Source organism: Coregonus lavaretus, assembly GCF_964263955.1.
Source record: "Coregonus lavaretus genome assembly, chromosome: 39".
NCBI classification, from domain to species: Eukaryota; Metazoa; Chordata; class Actinopteri; order Salmoniformes; family Salmonidae; genus Coregonus; species Coregonus lavaretus.
In genome coordinates, this window is record NC_140026.1 from 11,399,241 (window position 1) to 11,425,223 (window position 25,983).

Genomic DNA, 25,983 nt, shown 5'->3' on the forward strand with positions numbered 1-25,983 from the left:
GTCGTACGCCCTCGGGAGCGAGAGCCGAATCCCACTGGGTTCCGGTCGATGGACGGGCTGGTAATCCGGTGGTGAAGGTGATGGTGCGATAGGTGGGGCTATGGGAACCCCGCTGGTCTCCCATCGACGAAGGGTGTCCATGACGCCCTCCAAGGCGTGGCCGATACGGTTGATCCGGTGCTCGTGTCCCAGGAGACGCTCCTCCATGGGGTCGACGCGTGCTCCTGCTGATTCCATCTAATGGTGTGTGATTCTGTCACGGTGCTGTGAATGGGTGTGGTGTGGAATCAGGCGCAGGCAGCAGAGGGTAAGTCCAACAAGACTTTACTGAGCACGAAAAGTAATCCAAAACAGCCCGGAGGCAAAAGACGCACACAGGCGTATAAACAAGCGCACACACAGGTGCGTAAATTCTCCTCACACAACAAGGAGGAAGCTCATGAAAATAAGCGTACCGAAACGGGTAGCGCAACCACGACACGAACAATCACACACAACACAAACCTAACAACACGGAAACTAAATAGGGTGCTAATTGAGACCTAACACAAAACAGGTGTGACTAACAGACAAAACCAAACAAACAAGAAACATCGAGCGGTGGCAGCTAGAACTCCGGAGACGACGACCGGCGAAACCTGCCCGAACAAGGAGGAGGAGCCGCCTCGGCCGAAACCGTGACAGATAAGCTCTATACTTTGATTTTTAACCTTCTTTGTACTGTAGAGAACGAAAGGCTCCTTTCCACATCGCTCTACTATCTCAGTGAGGCCGTGACCACGGATATAATCCTGAATGGTGTGGCCAGGTTGCAGCTTTTCCCCTCTAGTAAACAACACAAGGGTGTGTTTCCATACTTCCTGAGTAAAAAGTGTGTTAATTTCATTTCCTGTTGTTGTAATGAGTTTAGAATCCTCAGAACTTACAGGTAGTTGAATAACAAGAAGTATGGCATGAGGTCCACGGCTAAACAAGGTCTGCACACAATGTATAGTATCAGTTTTTATCTGGTTGCTACTAATATCAAAATGACTAAATGAGCCTGGCGTTCGAACCAAGGTGATGTGTCGGTTTTGTTTTTGATACTCTTTTTTCATATGTGTTTTCTTTAAGCAGGTGTTAAACCATGAGAAATGATTTTGTTCCATGATGGTATTTCCGGCTGCATTCTTCCCCATATCTCCAATCAGTACAATTTTTAAGTCTTCTAAAATTACACCTGACAGAGAAAAAAATGTATATAGACAAAAACATTACAAATATCCTCAGGTGCATGACTTTTAAATTCTGCGGACAACATTTAGAGAAGCCGTATGTTTAAACTCTCTCCACTAATGCCAATAAGAGTAGCCTACAATTGAAAAATCAGTCCAAAGAAACTTACCCTCATCTGTGTCATCTAGCAATTGGGCTCTCTCACTGTCTGTTCAAACGGTAACAATGCAATTAATAATTACATATATTAACTCATAACTAAGTCATGTCTATTTTATCTGATTACATTAAATATCAAAATGGGGATTTGTTCAGCATATCATTTTTTATCTGCATTATTTCAATTAATGAGAGGTTATGAGTTTTAGAGTCCAGTTTAGTCTCTTCACTGTCAATACTATTACAATTAAGTGGAGCTATATGAGAAATGCTTTCACTCACCATTCTGAGTACTTGTTTTATTTCCCATTTGTGACTACTGTAATAACGTAGAATGTTCCAAGTTTGGTTAACAGATCCTCTACACAATCTTCATTTTAACAGATTACAGTAGCAACCAGTCTTTTTCGTATAAGCCATCTAAATGGAAAGGAAAGAGTTGTTAGTTGTATAATCTATATATATATATATATATATATATATATATATATATATATATATATATATATATATATATATATATATATATATATACACTACCGTTCAAAAGTTTGGGGTCACTTAGAAATGTCCTTGTTTTCCATGAAAACATACATGAAATGAGTTTGAATAAGAAATATAGCAAAATGAATAGGAAATGTAGTCATTGACAAGGTTAGAAATAATGATTTTTTAATTGAAATAATAATTTTGTCCTTCAAACTTTGCTTTCGTCAAAGAATCCTCCATTTGCAGCAATTACAGCCTTGCAGACCTTTGGCATTCTTGTTGTCAATTTGTTGAGGTAATCTGAAGAGATTTCACCCCATGCTTCCTGAAGCACCTCCCAGAAGTTGGGTTGGCTTGATGGGCACTTCTTACGTACCATACGGTCAAGCTGCTCCCACAACAGCTCAATAGGATTGAGATCCGGTGACTGTGCTGGCCACTCCATTATAGACAGCTGACTGCTTCTTCCCTAAATAGTTCTTGCATATTTTGGAGCTGTGCTTTGGGTCATTGTCCTGTTGTAGGAGGAAAGTGGCTCCTTTTCAAGCGCCGTCCACAGGGTATAGCATGGCATTGCAAAATGGAGTGATAGCCTTCCTTCTTCAAGATCCCACTTTACCCTGTACAAATCTCCCACTTTACCACCACCAAAGCACCCCCAGACCATCACATTGCCTCCACCATGCTTGACAGATGGCATCAAGCACTCCTCCAGCATCTTTTCATTTGGTCTGCGTCTCACAAATGTTCTTCTTTGTGATCCGAACACCTCAAACTTAGATTTGTCTGTCCAAAACACTTTTTTCCAATCTTCCTCTGTCCAGTGTCTGTTTTATTTTGCCCATCTTAATCTTTTATTTTTATTGGCCAGTCTGAGATATGGCTTTTCTTTGCAACTCTGCCTAGAAGGTCAGCATCCCGGAGTTGCCTCTTCACTGTTGATGTTGAGGCTGGTGTTTTGCGGGAACTATTTAATGAAGCTGCCAGTTGAGGACCTGTGAGGCATCTTTCTCAAACTAGACACTCTAATGTATTTGTCCTCTTGCTCAGTTGTGCACCGGGGCCTCCCACTCCTCTTTCTATTCTGGGTAGAGCAAGTTTGCGCTTTTCTGTGAAGGGAGTAGTACACAGTGTTGTACGAGATCTTCAGTTTCTTGGCAATTTCTCGCATGGAATTGCCTTCATTTCTCAGAACAAGAATAGACTGACGAGATTCAGAAGAAAATTATTTGTTTCTGACCATTTTGAGCCTGTAATCGAACCCACAATTGCTGATGCTCCGGATACTAAACTAGTCTCAAGAAGGACAGTTTTATTGCTTCTTTAATCAGCACAACAGTTTTCAGCTGTGCAAACATAATTGCAAAAGAGTTTTCTAATGATCAATTAGCCTTTTAAATTGATCAACTTGGATTAGCAAACACAACGTGCCATTGGAACACAGGACTGATGGTTGCTAATAATGGGCCTCTGTACGCCTATGTAGATATTCCATTCAAAATCAGCCGTTTCCAGCTACAATAGCCATTTACTACATTAACAATGTCTACATTGTATTTCTGATCAATTTGATGTTATTTTAATGGACAAAAAACAAGGACATTTCTAAGTGACCCCAAGCTTTTGAACAGTTTGGACACACATTACTCATTCAAGGGTTTTTCTTTATTTTTTATATTTTTTACATTGTAGAATAATAGTGAAGACATCAAAACTATGAAATAACACATATGGAATCATGTTGTAACCAAAAAAGTGTTAAACAAATCAAAATATATTTGAGATTCTTCAAATAGCCACCCTTTGCATTGATGACAGCTTTGCACACTTGGAATTCTCTCAACCAGCATCATGAGGTAGTCACCTGGAATGCATTTCAATTAACAGGTGTGCCTTCTTAAAAGTTAATCTGTGGAATTGATTTCCTTCTTAATGAGTTTGAGCCATGACAAGATGGCGTAAGGGTTTTAAGGTGAAATACAAAGAGTATCCATGAGAAGAAAGGATTTGTCTTCTCTACAGCCCCTCAAAATGGCAGGTTGCAGAGAAAAATTGTGTTTGTTTAGATTTTTAGGTGACACATGCAACCAAATTAAGGCTGTAGAGAGATACTGTATGGTAAAGGTAACCAAGTGAGATTTTTTCTTGCTTTTGTCAGAATCTAATTCAGACTTCAGACTTTAAAAACTACTACTACTACTTCTACATCGGATTTATATAGCACTTTTCAAAGACCTAAAGACGCTTTACATTAGTTCAAAAGAAACACAAGAAACAAAAAATTTAAACAAAAATAGTGCCAGAATAAACTGATGAAAAACTGAAAGTGAGCGAGCGTGTGTGCGCATCATCGTCCGTCTGTGTGTCCTGTTTTTTTACTGCCATATCATGTCACTGTTTATCTAGGAAGCCAAGGACACCATAAAACTACATGGACAGCAACTGATTTTCAATCTGTTGTATTGTGTCCCAATGAATGAAACCACAATTTAAAAGGTAGACAAAATATAAACTTAATCAGATATAAACTACAATATTCCAGCCTCTTTAAATATCCATTGCAACACTTCTATTTGTAAAACCATGATATACACATGCAAATGCAAATCAAGCAACAAAGTGATTTGTAATAGTGCAAAGTTCAGTTTTATGATAATAGGCTAAATAAAAGCATAAAGCTTTACAGCCTGCCGTTTTCATTACACAAACCATACATGTTGTGAAGGGGGTTTTGAGAAGCCACATTATTATGGTGAAATACAGAGAGGACAAAACAGATTTCCTAAATGGAACAGCTATAATCTGATATTTGACAATAATTTGGTATGGTTCAGCTCAAATCAACTGGACAACTTTGCAGTGCCTAGTGAGTCTACACACCCCTTGCACTGTCTTCACAGTTTGCTGCCTTCAAATTAAATCTAAAAAGGGATTCAGTAGGATTTATTTCCCTACAGATCTACACAACCTTCTCTACATTTTCAATGTGAGAAAGTTCCAAATTAAAAGACATATACAGTACCAGTCAAAAGTTTGGACACACCTACTCATTCAATGGTTTTTCTTAATTTTATACTATTGTCTACATTGTAGAATAATAGTGAAGACATCAAAACTATGAAATAACTCATATGGAATCATGTAGTAACCAAAAAAGTGTTAAACAAATCAAAATTTATTTGAGATTCTTAAAATAGCCACCCTTAGTGTTATTGTTTAATCACGTTAGGGTTATGTTTAGAATAAGGGTTAAGGTAAGGGTTAGGTTTAGAATAAGGGTTAGGGTAAGAGTTAAGTTTGGGGATAGGGTAAGTGTTAGGGTTAGCGGATAGTTGAAATATTGTTGACAGTTATTGAACATCTACTAAACATGTAAAAACCATCTACTTGGGAATATCCAAATAAGGTGATACTTGCTATGAGACTCGAAATTGAGCTCAGGTGCATCCTGTTTCCATTGATCATCCTTGAGATGTTTCTACAACTTGATTGGAGTCCACCTGTGGTAAATTCAATTGATTGGACATGATTTGGAAAGGCACACACCTGTCTATATAAGGTCCCACGGTTGACAGTGCATTTCAGAGCAAAACCCAAGCCATGAGGTCGAAGGAATTGTCTGTAGAGCGCCGAGACAGGATTGTGTCGCGGCACTGATCTGGGGAAGGGTACCAAAAAATGTCTGCAGCATTGAAGGTCCCCAAGAACACAGTGGCCTCCATCATTCTTAAATGGAAGAGTTTGGAACCACCAAGACTCTTCCTAGAGCTGGCCGCCCGGCCAAACTGAGCAATCAGGGAAGAAGGGCCTTGGTCAGGCAGGTGACCAAGAACCCGATGGTCACTCTGACAGAGCTCCAGAGTTCCTTTGTGGCGATGGGAGAATGTTCCAGAAGGACAACCATCTCTGCAGCACTCCCCCAATCAGGCCTTTATGGTAGAGTGGCCAGACGGAAGCCACTCCTTAGTAAAAGGCACATGACAGCCCACATGACAGCCCGTTTGCCAAAAGGCACCTAAATGACGCTCATACCATGAGAAACAAGATTGAACTCTGAATGCCAAGTGTCACGTCTGGAGGAAACCAGGCACCGCTCATCATCTGGCCAATACCATCCCTATGGTGAAGCATGGTGGTGGCAGCATCATGCTGTGGGGATGTTTTTTAGCGGCAGGGACTGGGAGACTAGTCAGGATCGAGGGAAAGCTGAACGGCGCAAAGTACAGAGATATCCTTGATGAAAACCTGCTCCAGAGTGCTCAGGACCTTAGACTGGGGCGAATGTTCACCTTCCAACAGGACAATGACCCTAAGCACACAGCCAAGACAATGCAGGAGTGGCTTCGGAAAGAGTCTCTGAATGTCCTTGAGTGGCCCAGCCAAAGCCCAGACTTGAACGTGATTGAACATCTCTGGAGAGACCTGAAAATTGATGTGCTCCCCATCAAACCTGACAGAGCTTGAGAGGATCTGCAGAGAAGATTGGAAGAAACTCCCCAAATACAGGTGTGCCAAGCTTGTAGTGTCATACCCAAGAAGACTCAAGGCTGTAATCGCTGCCAACGGTGCTTCAACAAAGTACTGAGGAAAGGGTCTGAATACTTATGTAAATGTGATATTTCAGTTTAATTTAATAAATTTGCAAAAATTCCTACAAACCTGTTTTTGCTTTGTCATTATGGGGTATTGTGTGTAGATAAGATTATAAAAAATTAAAAACATTTTTAGAATAAGGCTGTAAAATCTGGAAAAACTGAAGGGGTCTGAATACTTTCTCAATGCACTGTGTGCCCCAGTATTAAAGGGGAAGTTCAGTATTTTACATACATATGAAGATGGTTCCTCACCCTGAAAGTATAGTTTCCTTTATACAGACACTACAAACTTCAGCTAACTTTTAAAATCAATGGGAGCGATAGAGGCATGCAGAGCATGTTAAAAATGTCATAGCCAAATCAACACAAATCAACGGACTTGTTTGGTGATTTAGCATTTTTTTTTAAATGCAATACACTATCGGTCAAAAGTTTTAGTACACCTACTCATTCCAGGGTTTTTCTTTAGTTTTACTATTTTCTACATTGTAGAAAACTATGAAATAACACATATGGAATCATGTAGTCACCAAAAAAGTGTTAAACAAATCAGAATAGATTTTATAGTTGAGATTCTTCAAATAGCCACCCTTTGCCTTGATGACAACTTTGCACACTCTTGGCATTCTCTCAACCAGCTTCACCTGGAATGCTTTTCCAACAGTCCAGAAGGAGTTCCCACATATGCTGAGTACCTTTTGGCTGCTTTTCCTTCACTCTGCGGTCCGACTCATCCCAAACCATCTCAATTTGATTGAGGTCAGGGGATTTTGGAGGCCAGATAATCTGATGCAGCACTCCATCACTCTCCTTCTTGGTAAAATGGCCTGGAGGTGTGTTGGTTCATTGTCCTGTTGAAAAACAAATGATAGTTCCACTAAGCCCAAACCAGATGGGATGGCATAACGCTGCAGAATGCTGTGGTATCCATGCTGGTTAAGTGTGCCTTGAATTCTAAATAAATCACAGACAGTGTCACCAGCAAAGCACCCCAACACCATAACACCTCCTCCTCCATGCTTTATGGTGGGAAATACTCATGCAGAGATCCTCCATTCACCCACACAGTGTCTCACAAAGACACAACGGTTGGAACCAAAAATCCAGACCAAAAGGACAAATTCCCACTTGTCTAATGTCCATTGCTTGTGTTTCTTGGCCCAAGCAAGTCTCTTCTTCTTATTGGTATCCTTTAGTAGTGGTTTCTTTGCAGCAATTCGACCATGAAGACCTGATTCACACAGTCTCCTCTGAAAAGTTGATGTTGAGATGTGTCTGTTACTTGAACTCTGCGAAGCATTTATTTGGGCTGCAATTTCTGAGGCTGGTAACGCTATTGAACTTATCCTCTGCAGCAAAGGTAACTCTGGGTCTTCCATTCCTGTGGCTGTCCTCATGAGAGCCAGTTTCATCATAGCGCTTGATGGTTTTTGCGATTGCAGTTGAATAAACTTTGACTGTCGTTTCTTTTTGCTTATTTGAGCTGTTCTTGCCATAATATGGACTTGGTCCTTTACCAAATAGGGCTTTCTGTATACCCCCCTACCTTGTCACAACACAACTGATTGGCTCAAACGTATTAAGAAGGAAAGAAATTCCACAAATTATTTTAAGAAGGCACACCTGTTAATTGAAATGAATTCCAGGTGATTACCTCATGAAGCTTAAAAAACTTTAACGCTTTTTTGGTTACTACATGATTCCATATGTGTTATTTCATAGTTTTGATGTCTTTACTATTATTCTACAATGTAGAAAATAGTAAAAATAAAGAAAAGCCCTTGAATGAGTAGGTGTTCTAAAACTTTTGACCGGTAGTGTACATGCCCCGATCACTCCAATCAAATGAACTAGACAATATCTATTTCAAGATGATGACCAAAGTTGATATAAGTCTTGCACTAGAGTTTGTAGCACGGTATCTTCAGCTATATTTCTTGGTGGTTAGAGGTTAATGGACATTAGTTTTCACAAAGTCAATTTAAATAATAAGCAGGTGCTGCTAACCCTATAAAGCTAGTTTCCTTTCCTGGAATGATAATAGTTTAACTGATGATGCCTTATGTTTCTGATGTTGTGTATTTTAACATTTCTGTCATATCAATTGTCTGAACGTTGTCTGGTAAGTCGCAGAGTCTGAAGTCCAAAGGCTTAGTTTTGTTTTTATATTTCAGTTGATAAGAAACTGCGTCATGTCAACAAACACAAACATACAACATCTGAGGAAAACCACAAAATATTGATATTTTTATTTTGCATTGTATATCTCAGGGCATTTCCCACTGACTTTGGGAACAGAAAGGTTAGAGTTGTTTGATGAAATACTTGTTGTGGGTCATTCCACCAATTCATTGGATTTTGAGAAGTGTAGGGGTGGTATACAGAAGATAGCCCTGTTTGGTGAAAGACCAATACCATATTATGGCAAGAACAGCTCAAATAACCAAAGAGAAACAACAGTCCATTACTTTAATTTTTTATTTATTTAAGTGATGTCGCGAACACCATCAAGCGCTATGATGAAACTGGCTCTCATGAGGACAGCCACAGGAATGGAAGACCCAGAGTTACCTCTGCTGCAGAGGATACGTTCATTAGAGTTACCAGCCTCAGAAATTGCAGCCCAAATAAATGCTTCACAGAGTTCAAGTTGCAGAAACATCTCAACATCAACAGTTCAGAGGGGACTGTGTGATTCAGGACTTCATGGTCGAATTGCTGAGAAGAAACCACTACTAAAGGACACCAATAATAAGAAGAGACCTGCTTGGGCCAAGAAACACAAGCAACGGACATTAGACAGGTGGAAATGTGTCCTTTGGTCTGGAGTCCAAATTGGAGATTTTTGGTTCCAACCGCCGTGTCTTTGTGAGACGCGTGTGGGTGAACAGATGATCTCCGCATGTGTAGTTCCCACCGTAAAGCATGGAGGAGGAGGTGTTATGTTGTGGGGGTGCTTTGCTGGTGACACTGTCTGTGATCTGCGCCCATGGGCGGCGCACAATTGATCTGCGCCCATGGGCGGCGCACAATTGGTCCAGCGTCGTCTAAGGTAGGGGAGGGTTTCGCCGGCAGGGATGTGGGTTCGTTTCCCACAGGGGGCCAGTATGAAAAAAACAAAAACATGTATGCATTCACTAACTGTAAGTCGCTCTGGATAAGAGCGTCTGCTAAATGACTAAAATGTAAATGTAAATCTAAATGATCTATTTAGAATTCAAGGCACACTTAACCAGCATGGCTTCCACAGCGTTCTGCAGCGTTACGCCATTCCATCTGGTTTGGGCTTAGTGGGACTATCGTTTGCTTTTCAACAGGACAATAGCCCAACACACCTCCAGGCTGTGTAAGAGCCATTTTAACAAGAAGGAGAGTGATGGAGTGCTGCATCAGATGACCAGGCCTCCACAATCCCCCAACCTCAACCCAATTGAGATGGTTTGGGATGACTCGGATGGCAGAGTGAAGGAAAAGCAGCCAACAAGTTCTCAGCATATGTGGGAACTCCTTCAAGACTGTTGGAAAAGCATTCCAGGTGAAGCTGGTTGAGAGAATGCCGAGAGTGTGCAAAGCTGTCATCAAGGCAAAGGGTGGTTATTTGAAGAATCTCAAATATAAAATATATTTTGATTTGTTTAACACTTTTTTGGGTACTACATGATTCCATATGTGTTATTTCATAGTTTTGATGTCTTCACTATTATTCTACAATGTAGAAAATAGTAAAACTAAAGAAAAACCCTTGAATGAGTAGGTGTGTCCAAACTTTTGACTGGTACTGTATATGTTTGTTAATTTGGAACTTTCTTACTTTTAAAATGTAGAGAAGGTTGTGTAGATCTGTAGGGAAAGAAATCCTACTGAATCCCTTTTTAGATTTAATTTGAAGGCAGCAATCTGTGAAGACAGTGCAAGGAGTGTGTAGACTCAGGGGTGCTCAACCATACCAAATTATTGTCAAATATCAGATTATAGCTGTTCCATTTAGGAAATCTGTTTTGTCCTCTCTGTATTTCAACATAATAATGCGGCTTCTCAAAACCCCCTTCACAACATTTATGGTTTGTGTAATGAAAACGGCAGGTTGTAAAGCTTTATGCTTTTATTTAGCCTATTATCATAAAACTGAACTTTGCACTATTACAAATCACTTTGTTGCTTGATTTGCATTTGCATGTGTATATCATGGTTTTACAAATAGAAGTGTTGCAATGGATATTTAAAGAGGCTAGAATATTGTAGTTTATATCTGATGAAGTTTATATTTTGTCTACCTTTTAAATTGTGGTTTCATTCATTGGGGACACGATACAACAGATTGAAAATCAGTTGCTGTCCATGTAGTTTTATGGTGTCCTTGGCTTCCTAGATAAACAGTGACATGATATGGCAGTAAAAAAACAGGACACACAGACGGACGATGATGCGCACACACGCTCGCTCACTTTCAGTTTTTCTTCAGTTTATTCTGGCTTTTTGTTTCTTGTGTTTCTTTTGAACTAATGTAAAGCATCTTTAGGTCTTTGAAAAGTGCTATATAAATCCCATGTAGAAGTAGTAGTAGTAGTTTTTAAAGTCTGAAAGTCTGAATTAGATTCTGACAAAAGCAGGAAAGAAATCTCACTTAGTTACCTTTACCATACAGTATCTCTCTACAGCATTGTTTTGGTTGCATGGGTCACCTACAAATCTAAACAAACACAATTTTTCTCTGCAACCTGCCATTTTGAGGGGCTGTAGAGAAGACAAACCCTTTCTTCTCATGGATACTCTTTGTATTTAACCTTAAAACGCCTCCGCCATCTTGTCGTTACACTGGGAAAATATTTTAACCGACAGAGGTTTTCCTATGAACATAGATGGATAACACAATAAACAGGCACTCACCATAGAAGGTCACCTTAAGTCTTCTTCTCATAATTGCAAAAATCCATTGTGATCAAAATAATGGATAAGTATTCTTAACTTAAATTACAGAGTTACTCAAAAGTTGCCGGCGGGGCACACTATGCTTAGACCTAAATCTCATATCCATTCCCTCCCAACCGAATACAAATACAGGAAATAGCAGAGGGGAGTTGCAAGAACAATGGAAACGGGTTCAAAGAACTCTCCGAGATAATGATCTGGAGGAAAGGCGGGCATTCCAAAAAATAATACATAAGCACATCAGACAAAATCAAGGAATGTGTCAACAATGAAGACCCTAATCAAGCTACTGCACTTGATTTGTGAAAAACATATTTCATATATCTCAGTTTTGCTCTACGACCCCCACAAGCCCCACGGGACTCGTCTGAAGTCAGTAACACCGATGTGCCAACTTCTGTCTGTAGCGTCCGAAACATTTGGGCTACAAACAAATGTTACCCCACTGTGGAAAGGGGAGAGTCCACAAGTGTCACGGGACTCGTCTGAAGGTAACCAATACAAATGAATGGAATTATGGAGGTTGTTTTGTGGCAACAAAAATTAGGGGTTAAATATGTGTCCCCCCAAAAAAATCTGAAAGCCTTATTCTATAATAATAATAAGCCATTTAGCAGACGCTTTTATCCAAAGCGACTTACAGTCATGCGTACATACATTTTTTTTGTGTATGGGTGGTCCCGGGGATCGAACCCACTACCTTGGCGTTACAAGCGCCGTGCTCTACCAGCTGAGCTACAGAGGACCACCATTCTTTATGATTTATTTTGTTGACTGTCTTTTTTGCCTTTTAAGAATGTTTTAGTCAATGTATTCTACGGGCTATAGTAGTAAAGGTCATATTCAATATTTTATCAATTTCAAAAAATAAATTTTTGGGGGATACCTAAAGGGGTCCTAAAGTTATTTGTATTATTAGAAAAAGAGTTAGGAGGGGCGTGGTTATGGCATTGAACTGAGCGGACGTGTTTTCTGTGCTCTCCTGCCAACTTCGGCTACATTTATTTTAAATTATTTTAATCTCTTATTTTAAATCCTCGTAACACGAATAGCAATTTCTTTGGAAAATGTCATGCGTATCTACATCTGTTATGAATCGACTCAAACATAGCCCTCCTAATACAAGAAGAATCATGCCACAAGTCCGACATGGCAACCAACAATGTCAACCAACTAAACTAGAGCAAAGGGGTTTTGTAAGCAATCTCTAGCATGAGGGCAGACTTTTCCACCAAACTTGAAGGTATCCTAACAGGGATTAGTGTGGGTAAACGTGACCTTCAAGCCTACTCCACGCGCTGGACGAAGCAGGGGAATGCATTAGCACGGTGGAAGATACTGTCGTCACTCTCAAAACAACGACTGAAAAGTTGGAAAAAAAGGTGCCGGACCTTATTTCAAAACTAAGCTCGCTCGAGAACCACCACAGGAGGTCTAATTTGAGATTGGTTAATCTACCCGAAAAAGTGGAAAATGGTGAGGCAGTTGCGTTTCTTGAGAGATGGGGGTCCGGACAACTTTCTGGACCCCCTGCGCATTGAAAGAGCCCATCGGCTTCCAGCTCCTACAGGCCCGAGAAGCCACCCTTCTCCCCGAGTCCTTATCATGAAGTTTCTCAACTTTCAAGACAAAATCAGAGTGATGCGAAAAGCCAGGGCCAAGGGCAAGGTGATGTACGGGGACCAAGAGATCATGTTCTTCCCTGACCTATCTGCGAACATGCACCGAAAGAGAAAAGGCTACGATGGGGTCAAACACCAGCTCAGGTCCCTCAACATTGCCTATGGAATAGCCTTCCCAGCTAAACTACGTCTGACTTACAATGGACGGTCACACGAGTTTGAATCTCCCTCTCAAGCCAAGGCATTCATCCGTGACATACAACACGAATCTTCTTCCTAGTCATGTTGCCACTGTGAAGTTTACCACCCCTCTGGACAATGGAGAGTTAAACCACCTTGGATTATGTGACTGTTGGAAAGCCAACTAACATCAGCCAATGTATTAGTTGCTACTGTAGCTAGCATAACAGTTAAGTGATTAATATGGCGAGCTAGCTCACTCAAAGTTTCCTTATATTATTTGTAGCCTATACGTGCTCATCAGTTAGCTGCGTTTCTTCCATATGACAGGCGAGATAGCTGTCAATTGAACGTTGGACATCAAGTTAAAATGTATTTTTGTTTTGTTGATAATTCTCTTCCATTGGATTACATGAGACACTGTAAAATGCTTGTGAAGATGTTTAGCTCCATGTCAACAGACTCGAAATGGCTAATGTTACCTCACTTATTTAGCCTGTGAGCCAGCCATAACATAGCTGGATCTTATTAATTCATTCTGCACCACCGAGAAGCATCGGGACTACTTTATATAAAGACTTAAGTTTCGATCATATCCTTGGACTAAAATGATTGACACTCACGTGCAAGCCTGACATTATCGTGTGCGAAGGGCCTTTGGGTAACGTAGCACGTATTCAATGGTATCTCTTTTTCTCGCGTAGCCTGTTCCTTTCTGACCTTTTAAATGTTTATAAAAGTATTATGGTATACTACGTGATAAAACAACTTGTGATACAATATTCATTAATGTATGTAAAACTCATAAGATGCATGTGGGACAGAGGACAAGGACACGCCATGTGTTATTGGTGTCACGGGTTAGTGACAGAGGGTCGGTGTGCCAAGATAGATTGGGGGCCACTGTTGCTAATCTTAGGAGGGGTACGTGAGGGACTGGCCTGGCTAGGGTGCCACACGATATCAAGAATGTGGATGCTATTGTAGTAGATGAGTGACACTCAATAATGGTTGGCAACTGTGTGGGACAGAAGCAGCTCGGAGAGCATTATATCAACTGAGAGATTTTCTATGGAAGTCATTCATATGGCAGGAGGCTACGTCCGTACCGCCTGTCATTGAATCCATTATTGTAACCATTAAATAATGACTGAATCAACTCTCCATCTGTGTCCCATATTGTCTTACATCCTGAAGTACTCGATACCAGAGAAACTCATCATAACACTACGTTAGCGCTATATGTATGAGCCATCTTGTTACTTGTTAGCTACTAACAACAGACCCTCTGTTGCAGATCATCTATAACTATTTTGGACTGTCCATATTGGCAAATTCCCCCAAAAATGTTTAGATGCATGCCAGCAATGCCACTACACAACACAACACTAAACAATACATTAATTGCACTATAACGGTGACAAACGGTACCCACAAACTGTTAGGGCCTACATAAAGCTGTCCCAACAGCTGGCTATCAGTGGAGCCTTGTCTGGCAGCGAAACAGTTAATTCAGCATTTTTTTTTTTTTTTTTTTTTCACCTTTATTTAACCAGGTAAGCCAGTTGAGAACAAGTTCTCATTTACAACTGCGACCTGTCCAAGATAAAGCAAAGCAGTGCGATAAAAACAACAACACAGAGTTACATATGGGGTAAAAAACATAAAGTCAAAAATACAACAGAAAATATATATACAGTGTGTGCAAATGTAGCAAGTTATGGAGGTAAGGCAATAAATAGGCTATAGTGCAAAATAATTACAATAGTATTAACACTGGAATGCTAGATGTGCAAGAGATTATGTGCAAATAGAGATACTGGGGTGCAAAATAGCAAAATAAATAACAATATAGGGATGAGGTAGTTGGGTGGGCTAATTTCAGATGGGCTGTGTACAGGTGCAGTGATCGGTAAGGTGCTCTGACAACTGATGCTTAAAGTTAGTGAGGGAGATAAGAGTCTCCAGCTTCAGAGATTTTTGCAATTCGTTCCAGTCATTGGCAGCAGAGAACTGGAAGGAATGGCGGCCAAAGGAGGTGTTGGCTTTGGGAATGACCAGTGAGATATACCTGCTGGAGCGCAGACTACGGGTGGGTGCTGCTATGGTGACCAATGAGCTAAGATAAGGCGGGGATTTGCCTAGCAGTTATTTATAGATGGCCTGGAGCCAGTGGGTTTGACGACGAACATGTAGTGAGGACCAGCCAACAAGAGCGTACAGGTCACAGTGGTGGGTAGCGTATGGGGCTTTGGAGACAAAACGGATGGCACTGTGATAGACTACATCCAATTTGCTGAGTAGAGTGTTGGAGGCTATTTTGTAAATGACATCGCCGAAGTCAAGGATCGGTAGGATAGTCAGTTTTACGAGGGCATGTTTGGCAGCATGAGTGAAGGAGGCTTTGTTGCGAAATAGGAAGCCGATTCTAGATTTAACTTTGGATTGGAGATTCTTTATGTGAGTCTGGAAGGAGAGTTTACAGTCTAACCAGACACCTAGGTATTTGTAGTTGTCCACATACTCTAGGTCAGACCCGTCTACAGTGGTGATTCTAGTCGGGTGGGCGGGTGCCAGCAGCGTTCGATTGAAAAGCATGCATTTAGTTTTACTAGTGTTTAAGAGCAGTTGGAGGCTACTGAAGGAGTGTTGTATGGCATTGAAGCTCGTTTGGAGGTTTGTTAACACAGTGTCCAATGAAGGGCCAGATGTATACAAAATGGTGTCGTCTGCGTAGAGGTGGATCTGAGAGTCACCAGCAGCAAGAGCGACATCATTGATATACACGGAGAAAAGTGTCGGCCCAAGAATTTAACCCTGTGGCACCCCCATAGAGACTGCCATAGGTCCAGACAACAGGCCCTCCGATTTGACACACTGAACTCTATCTGAGAAGTAGTTGGTGAACCAGGCGAGGCAGTCATTTGAGAAACCAAGGCTATTTAGTCTGCCAATAAGAATGCGGTGGTTGACAGAGTCGAAAGCCTTGGCCAGGTCGATGAAGACGGCTGCACAGTACTGTCTATTATCAATCGCGGTTATAATTTACTGCCTTTAAAAAAAACATAGCTGATATGACTGACTTGCGTAAACAAATGTGGTTTCTACTGACAATTGAGATGTACAAACTATGGCATAAGGGGACGACGAGCGCATAAGAGGCATTCCTTAATTTCGATTAAGACATTAATGAGCAAGCTAGGACAGACGTGGTAAGTATAACTCTTTTTTCAGCACTTTTGAAATGTACAGTGACAGAATTCAGAACATGTGCCGTTCTTACAGTATTCTTTCTGTACACCAAGTCAGAACCGTAGAATACATAAAGCAGACAATGAAAGCTCTTACAATATTCGATAATGACATTTCTCTAAAGCAGGCTATAGGCTACATGTCCATCACCAAGTCAGAACAGTAGGCTAAGTTATGAGGGGGAAAGGGACCAAATTATTAGGGTGAGGCACATGGAGTACCAACAGCTTACTACACAACATACACTTAGGATTACTTTCTTAGCTACAGTATACATATTTCCCTGGCATATTACATCATTATGCAGCAGCACACAATACATTTTTGGACTCACTTTGTTGTACTGTGCTCACTTGAACAGGAAGGTGGCATGGCAGTCTTTGTGGGCAAATTTTGTCATCAAACTTTGTCATCAAAGTCTGGCATTCTCTGGATTAATGGTTTTTATGGTGCTTTCAAGACAACTGGGAACTCTGAAAAAAACAAGGTTGAATCATGACGTCAGTGATCATCAGGTCGTAGCTCTAGAAAGAGGCCAGAGTTCCCGACTTGAAATTCAGAGTTGGATGACCGTTCAAAACTTATTTTCCCAGTCGGAGCTCATTTTTTTCAGAGTTCCAGCTGTCTTGAACTCACTGAAGTCTGAGATTTCCCAGTTCTGAGTTTCCAGTTGTTTTGAACGCAGCAGAAGTCATGCTGGATTGACAGCATGGCCAATGTTGAATGTTTATCATTTTAAGCTTGGAAAAGAGACCCTTAAACCCAGACTTGGACCACACACCCACTCCACTGAATAGCAGGCTAGTGATTGCTTTGCAATGCTTGCAGTTAGACACTGATTCCTTCCAAACCACTCATTGTTTAATTTGTTGTGTAATGTTTATGTCCAATGGCCGATGAGCACCGCTACGTTTTATCTATAATTTATCTTCATATGACAAGGATTGAAAAGGATTTGCCAGTAGATTGTCGACTTGATTCATAATGATGACTGCTTGTCTAGCTATCTAGCTAAGATTTTGAAAGTGTGATGTTGACAATCATCAGTCCAATCAAAGCTATGATAGATATAACGTGATTTGAGGTCATTTTATCTGTGGCCAATGACCTTGAGTCTTCTTGGATGGGCACTTCTAATGTAACTCTATGGCAGCACCCAAGGGGCTGTGACGTAGTGTCCCCATTAGTTTTTTATTTATGTTTTTATTTCACCTTTATTTAACCAGGTAAGCCAGTTGAGAAAAAGTTATCATTTACAACTGCGACCTGGCCAAGATAAAGCAAAGCAGTGCGATAAAAACAACAACACAGAGTTACATATGGGGTAAAAAAACATAAAGTCAAAAAATACAACAGAAAATATATATACAGTGTGTGCAAATGTAGCAAGTTATGGAGGTAAGGCAATAAATAGGCTATAGTGCAAAATAATTACAATTAGTATTAACACTGGAATGCTAGGTGTGCAAGATATTATGTGCAAATAGAGATACTGGGGTGCAAAATAGCAAAATAAATAACAATATAGGGATGAGGTAGTTGGGTGGGCTAATTTCAGATGGGCTGTGTACAGGTGCAGTGATCGGTAAGGTGCTCTGACAACTGATGCTTAAAGTTAGTGAGGGAGATAAGAGTCTCCAGCTTCAGAGATTTTTGCAGTTCGTTCCAGTCATTGGCAGCAGAGAACTGGAAGGAATGGCGGCCAAAGGAGGTGTTGGCTTTGGGGATGACCAGTGAGATATACCTGCTGGAGCGCAGACTACGGGTGGGTGCTGCTATGGTGACCAATGAGCTAAGATAAGGCGGGGATTTGCCTAGCAGTGATTTATAGATGGCCTGGAGCCAGTGGGTTTGACGACGAATATGTAGTGAGGACCAGCCAACAAGAGCGTACAGGTCACAGTGGTGGGTAGTGTATGGGGCTTTGGAGACAAAACGGATGGCACTGTGATAGACTACATCCAATTTGCTGAGTAGAGTGTTGGAGGCTATTTTGTAAATGACATCGCCGAAGTCAAGGATCGGTAGGATAGTCAGTTTTACGAGGGCATGTTTGGCAGCATGAGTAAAGGAGGCTTTGTTGTGAAATAGGAAGCCGATTCTGGATTTAACTTTGGATTGGAGATTCTTAATGTGAGTCTGGAAAGAGAGTTTACAGTCTAACCAGACACCTAGGTATTTGTAGTTGTCCATTTACTCTAGGTCAGAACCGTCGAGAATAGTGATTCTAGTCGGGTGGGCGGGTGCCAGCAGCGTTCGATTGAAGAGCATGCATTTAGTTTTACTAGTGTTTAAGAGCAGTTGGAGGCTACTGAAGGAGTGTTGTATGGCATTGAAGCTCGTTTGGATGTTTGTTAACACAGTGTCCAATGAAGGGCCAGATGTAGACAAAATGGTGTTATCTGCGTAGAGGTGGATCTGAGAGTCACCAGCAGCAAGAGCGACATCATTGATATACACGGAGAAAAGAGTTGGCCCAAGAATTGAACCCTGTGGCACCCCCATAGAGACTGCCATAGGTCCAGACAACAGGCCCTCCGATTTGACACATTGAACTCTATCTGAGAAGTAGTTGGTGAACCAGGCGAGGCAGTCATTTGAGAAACCAAGGCTATTTAGTCTGCCAATAAGAATGCGGTGGATGAAAGAGTCGAAAGCCTTGGCCAGGTCGATGAAGACGGCTGCACAGTACTGTCTATTATCGATCGCGGTTATAATATCGTTTAGGACCTTGAGCGTGGCTGAAGTGCACCCATGACCAGCTCGGAAACCGGATTGCATAGCGGAGAAGGTACGGTGGAATTCGAAATGGTCGGTGATCTGTTTGTTAACTTGGCTTTCAAATACTTTCGAAAGGCAGGGCAGGATGGATATAGGTCTGTAACAGTTTGGATCTAGAGTGTCACCCCCTTTGAAGAGGGGGATGACCGCGGCAGCTTTCCAATCTCTGGGGATCTCAGATGTTACGAAAGAGAGGTTGAACAGACTAGTAATAGGGGTTGCGACAATTTCAGCGGCTAGTTTTAGAAAGAAAGGGTCCAGATTGTCTAGCCCAGCTGATTTGTAGGGGTCCAGATTTGGCAGCTCTTTCAGAATGTCAGCTGTCTGAATTTGTGTGAAGGAGAAGCGGGGGGGGGCATGGGCAAGTTGCAGCGGAGGGTGCAGAGTTGGTCGCCGGGGTAGTGGTAGCCAGGTGGAAAGCATGGCCAGCCGTAGCAAAATGCTTGTTGAAATTCTCGATTATTGTAGATTTATCGGTGGTGATAGTGTTTCCTAGCCTCAGTGCAGTGGGCAGCTGGGAGGAAGTGCTCTTATTCTCCATGGACTTTACAGTGTCCCAAAACTTTTTGGAGTTAGTGCTTTGCTTTCCTGACTGCTTGTGTATATTGGTTCCTAACTTCCCTGAAAAGTTGCATATCGCGGGGGCTATTTGATGCTAATGCAGTACGCCACAGGATGTTTTTGTGCTGGTCAAGGGCAGTCAAGTCTGAGGAGAACCAGGGGCTATATCTGTTCTTCTTCTGTATTTTTTGAATGGGGCATGTTTATTTAAGATTGAGAGGAAATTGCTTTTAAAGAACAACCAGGCATCCTCTACTGACGGAATGAGATCTATATCCATCCAGGATACCTGGGCCAGTTCAATTAGGAAGGCCTGCTCGCTAAAGTGTTTTAGGGAGCGTTTGATAGTGATGAGGGGTGGTCGTTTGACCGCGGACCCGTTACGGACGCAGGCAATAAGGCAGTGATCGCTGAGATCCTGGTTGAAGACAGCGGAGGTGTATTTAGAGGGTAAGTTAGTCAGGATGATATCTATGAGGGTACCCATGTTTACGGATTTAGGGTTGTACCTGGTAGGTTCGTTGATAATTTGTGTGAGATTGAGAGCATCTCGTTTGGATTGTAGGATGGCCGGGGTGTTAAGCATATCCCAATTTAGGTCACCAAGCAGTACGAACTCTGAGGATAAATGGGGGGCAATCAATTCACATATGGTGCCAGGACAACAACCTCTCCCTCAACGTGACCAAGACAAAGGAGATGATTGTGGACTACAGGAAAAAAAAGAGGACTGAGCACGCCCCCATTCTCATCGACGGGGCTGTAGTGGAACAGGTTGAGAGCTTCAAGTTCCTTGGTGTCCACATCACCAACGAACTATCATGGTCCAAACACACCAAGACAGTCATGAAGAGGGCACGACAAAGCCTATTCCCCCTCAGGAGACTAAAAAGATTTGGCATGGGTCCTCAGATCCTCAAAAAATTCTACAGCTGCACCATCGAGAGCATCCTGACTGGTTGCATCACCGCCTGGTATGGCAACTACTTGGCCTCTGACCGCAAGGCACTACAGAGGGTAGTGCGTACGGCCCAGTACATCACTGGGGCAAAGCTCCCTGCCATCCAGGACCTCTATACCAGGCGGTGTCAGAGGAAGGCCCTCAAAATTGTCAAAGACTCCAGCCACCCTAGTCATAGACTGTTCTCTCTGCTACCGCACGGCAAGCGGTACCGGAGTGCCAAGTCTAGGTCCAAAAGACTTCTCAACAGCTTCTACCCCCAAGCCATAAGACTCCTGAACAGCTAATCATGGCTACCCGGACTATTTGCACTGCCCCCCCACCCCATCCTTTTTACGCTGCTGCTACTCTGTTAAGTATTTATGCATAGTCACTTTAACTCTACCCACATGTACATATTACCTCAACTACCTCAACTAGCCGGTGCCCCCGCACATTGACTCTGCAACGGTACCCCCCTGTATATATAGCCTCCCTACTGTCACTTTATTTTACTGTATAAATAGCCTCCCTACTGTCACTTTATTTTACTTCTGCTCTTTTTTTCTCAACACTTTTTTTGTTGTTGTTTTATTCTTACTTTTTCTGTTTAAAATAAATGCACTGTTGGTTAAGGGCTGTAAGTAAGCATTTCACTGTAATGTCTGCACCTGTTGTATTCGGCGCATGTGACCAATAAAATTTGATTTGATTTGATTTGATTTGTCCAGGGCACAGCTGGGGGCTGAGGGGGGTCTGTAGCAAGCGGCAACAGTGAAAGACTTATTTCTGGAAAGGTGGATTTTTAGAAGTAGAAGCTCAAACTGTTTGGGCACAGACCTGGATAGTATGATAGAGCTCTGCAGGCTATCTCTACAGTAGATTGCAACTCCACCCCCTTTGGCAGTTATATCTATACGGAAAATTTTATAGTTGGGGATGGAAATTTCAGAATTTTTGGTGGCCTTCCTAAGCCAGGATTCAGACACTGCTAGAACATCAGGGTTGGCGGAGTGTGCTAACGCTGTGAATAACTCAAACTTAGGAAGTAGACTTCTGATATTAACATGCAAGAAACCAAGGCTTTTGCGATTACAGAAGTCAACAAATGATAGCGCCTGGGGAGTAGGAGTGATACTGAGGGCTGCAGGGCCTGGGTTAGCCTCTACATCACCAGAGGAACAGAGGAGGACAAGAATAAGGATACGGCTAAAGGCTTTAAGAACTGGTATTCTAGTGCGTTGGGTACATAGAATAAAGGGGGCAGATTTCCGGGCGTTGTAGAAAAGATTCAGGGCATTATGTACAGACAAGGATATGGAACGATATGAGTAAAGTGGAGGTAAACCTAAGCGTTGGGTAACAATGAAAGAGATAGCATCACTGGAGGCACCGATTGAGTCGGTCTCCGCGTGTATGGGGGGTGGGACAAAGGAGCTATCTAAGGCAGGTTTAGCTGGGCTGGGGGATCTACAGTGAAATAGTACAATTAGAAATAACCAAAACAGCAATAAGCAAACCATATTGACATGGGAGAGAGGCATAAAGCAATCACAGGTGTAATTTGAGAGAGCTAAGACAACAGCTGGTAATGACGACACAGTTTGGGCTGAGGCTAAACATAAACAGGATGCGGTACCATAAAAAGGAACAGTCCAGCAGGCATCAGCTGTATAGCTGAGTTATCATAAGGTCCGGTGAACAGCAATAGGATAGTTCGGAGGTAGTTCGGGGGCTAGCGGGCCCGGGCTAGCAGATGGAATCTTCGTGGTCGACGTTGTAACGGGAAGCCTGTTGTAACCACATCAGACAATTTCGTCGGCAGACCAGTCGTGTAGGATCGGCGGGGCTCCGTGTCAACACTAGGTGGTCCCGTCCGGTTGACAGAGAGGTAGATAGCCGGGAGATGGGCCTAGCTCAGGATGATTAGCCAAACCACAACGTCCATTTTGTTGCAGCTAGCTGGTAGCGATGAATCTGGAGTTAAAGGTCCAGTGATTCAGTGATTCCGGCAGAAAAACTGATATGTTCTGGGTCGATAACGCGCTGTGCAGACAGTGCAGAGTGGCCGAATAATAGTCCAGGCTGGTGCAGGCCACGGACAATGGTGAAAAACCGCTAACGGTAGCTAATAGCAAGTAGCTAGTTAGCTGGCTACTCCCGTCCGGTAGACCGAGAGGTAGATAGCCGGGATATCGGCCTGGCTCTAGGCTAGCTCGAGGCTAACTGGTGCTTGCATCGGGGGCAGTGGTGATTAGCCAAACAGCAACATCCATTCGGTTGCGGCTAGCTAGTTGCGATCCGGTGATTAATGTCCAGTGATTAAATTATTCCGGCAGAAAAATCCAATGTTCTGGGTGAAATACCACTAACTGTGGCTAATAGTAAGTAGCTAGTTAGCTGGCTAGCTAGTTTCAACTGGAGATTCTAGATAAAAGGTAAGTCAATAATAGAATCCGTTCCACATTGAGTGAGGCGGGTTGCAGGAAAGTATATTTTGTAGAAGGATGAAAAGTCTGATAGGGAAATATGTACAAAAAAAATAAATGAAAAAGGGTATTTACAGGCTATTTACAGACACACGACAAAAATAGGACTGCACTACTACGCCATCTTGGATAAGAACACTGAGCGAATCACGGCGCAACTAGAGAACATTACCAATTCCTATGCTCCGTATTTCCCGCTGGCTGCACCACCACCACAGAGAGCACTGAGCTAAGCTGAAACAACTGCATTTCGGAGCTGCCTTAGTTTTTTACATTGTTTGCAAACTGATATGTGACACGTATTAATGCCAAAATAACATGTTTTAATGTTTTTGTTAAATGACTTCATATGCAAAACTGAAATGTACTTTGTGTAATGTCCGTGGAATTGGTAAACTATCCAAGCTTAAACAGGTTATTTACTAGGCTTAAACAACTTCATTAATCTATTGTGTTCCTACAGGAAGCTCACTTGTTGAATAATGAGCTATTTAAAGTACGCAGGAGATGGCAAAGGCAAATGATAGCATCCTGTTTCTCCTCTCACTCTAGTGGTGTAGTGCTTTTAATTCACATCTGTACTGTAAGTCGCTCTGGATAAGAGCGTCTGCTAAATGACTAAAATGTAAATGTAAATGTTCCATTTCAAGTGGATAATATTATTACTGATACAGCTGGTAGATACATTTTGATACAGGGAGCTCTTTTGAATGAGCGTATTAATCTGGTTAATGTTTATGGTCCTAATGATGATAATCCAAAATTATTTGAGAATTTATTGATATTGATAGCCTCCCTTCCTGGTAAAGTCCTAATGGCAAGGGATTTTAATTGCACACTTGATCCTCATCTAGATCACTCCTCTGGTTATGACACGTATAGCATTTCATTAAGGACTTAAATCTATGAGATCCTTGGAGGACTCCTGAGTAAAAGGGAGTATTCATGTCACTCGTCAACATTTAAATCATATTCTCGTATAGACTACTTTTTAGTTTCTTGTTAATTGCTTCCCAATGTAGCAGGAAGTGGATGTGATAGTATTGTTCTGAGTGACCATTCCCATGTGTCATTATTCTATAGGGATACAAAACTAGTCAAAGGATCCTCTAGATGGTGTTTGCATCCCAGATTGTTACAGGACCCAGACTTCTTACATTACTTGTTACAGGACCCAGTCTTCTTACATTACGTTGGAGTGCATATACAGTGGGGAAAAAAAGTATTTAGTCAGCCACCAATTGTGCATGTTCTCCCACTTAAAAAGGCCTGTAATTTTCATCATAGGTACACGTCAACTATGACAGACAAATTGAGGAAAAAATTCCAGAAAATCACATTGTAGGATTTTTAATGAATTTATTTGCAAATTATGGTGGAAAATAAGTATTTGGTCACCTACAAACAAGCAAGATTTCTGGCTCTCACAGACCTGTAACTTCTTCTTTAAGAGGCTCCTCTGTCCTCCACTCGTTACCTGTATTAATGGCACCTGTTTGAACTTGTTATCAGTATAAAAGACACCTGTCCACAACCTCAAACAGTCACACTCCAAACTCCACTATGGCCAAGACCAAAGAGCTGTCAAAGGACACCAGAAACAAAATTGTAGACCTGCACCAGGCTGGGAAGACTGAATCTGCAATAGGTAAGCAGCTTGGTTTGAAGAAATCAACTGTGGGAGCAATTATTAGGAAATGGAAGACATACAAGACCACTGATAATCTCCCTCGATCTGGGGCTCCACGCAAGATCTCACCCCGTGGAGTCAAAATGATCACAAGAACGGTGAGCAAAAATCCCAGAACCACACGGGGGGACCTAGTGAATGACCTGCAGAGAGCTGGGACCAAAGTAACAAAGCCTACCATCAGTAACACACTACGCCGCCAGGGACTCAAATCCTGCAGTGCCAGACGTGTCCCCCTGCTTAAGCCAGTACATGTCCAGGCCCATCTGAAGTTTGCTAGAGTGCATTTGGATGATCCAGAAGAGGATTGGGAGAATGTCATATGATCAGATGAAACCAAAATATAACTTTTTGGTAAAAACTCAACTTGTCGTGTTTGGAGGACAAAGAATGCTGAGTTGCATCCAAAGAACACCATACCTACTGTGAAGCATGGGGGTGGAAACATCGTGCTTTGGGGCTGTTTTTCTGCAAAGGGACCAGGACGACTGATCCGTGTAAAGGAAAGAATGAATGGGGCCATGTATCGTGAGATTTTGAGTGAAAACCTCCTTCCATCAGCAAGGGCATTGAAGATGAAACGTGGCTGGGTCTTTCAGCATGACAATGATCCCAAACACACCGCCCGGGCAACGAAGGAGTGGCTTCGTAAGAAGCATTTCAAGGTCCTGGAGTGGCCTAGCCAGTCTCCAGATCTCAACCCCATAGAAAATCTTTGGAGGGAGTTGAAAGTCTGTGTTGCCCAGCGACAGCCCCAAAACATCACTGCTCTAGAGGAGATCTGCATGGAGGAATGGACCAAAATACCAGCAACAGTGTGTGAAAACCTTGTGAAGACTTACAGAAAACGTTTGACCTGTGTCATTGCCAACAAAGGGTATATAACAAAGTATTGAGAAACTTTTGTTATTGACCAAATACTTATTTTCCACCATAATTTGCTAATAAATTCATTAAAAATCCTACAATGTGATTTTCTGGATTTCTTTTTCTCATTTTGTCTGTCATAGTTGACATGTACCTATGATGAAAATTACAGGCCTCTCTCATCTTTTTAAGTGGGAGAACTTGCACAATTGGT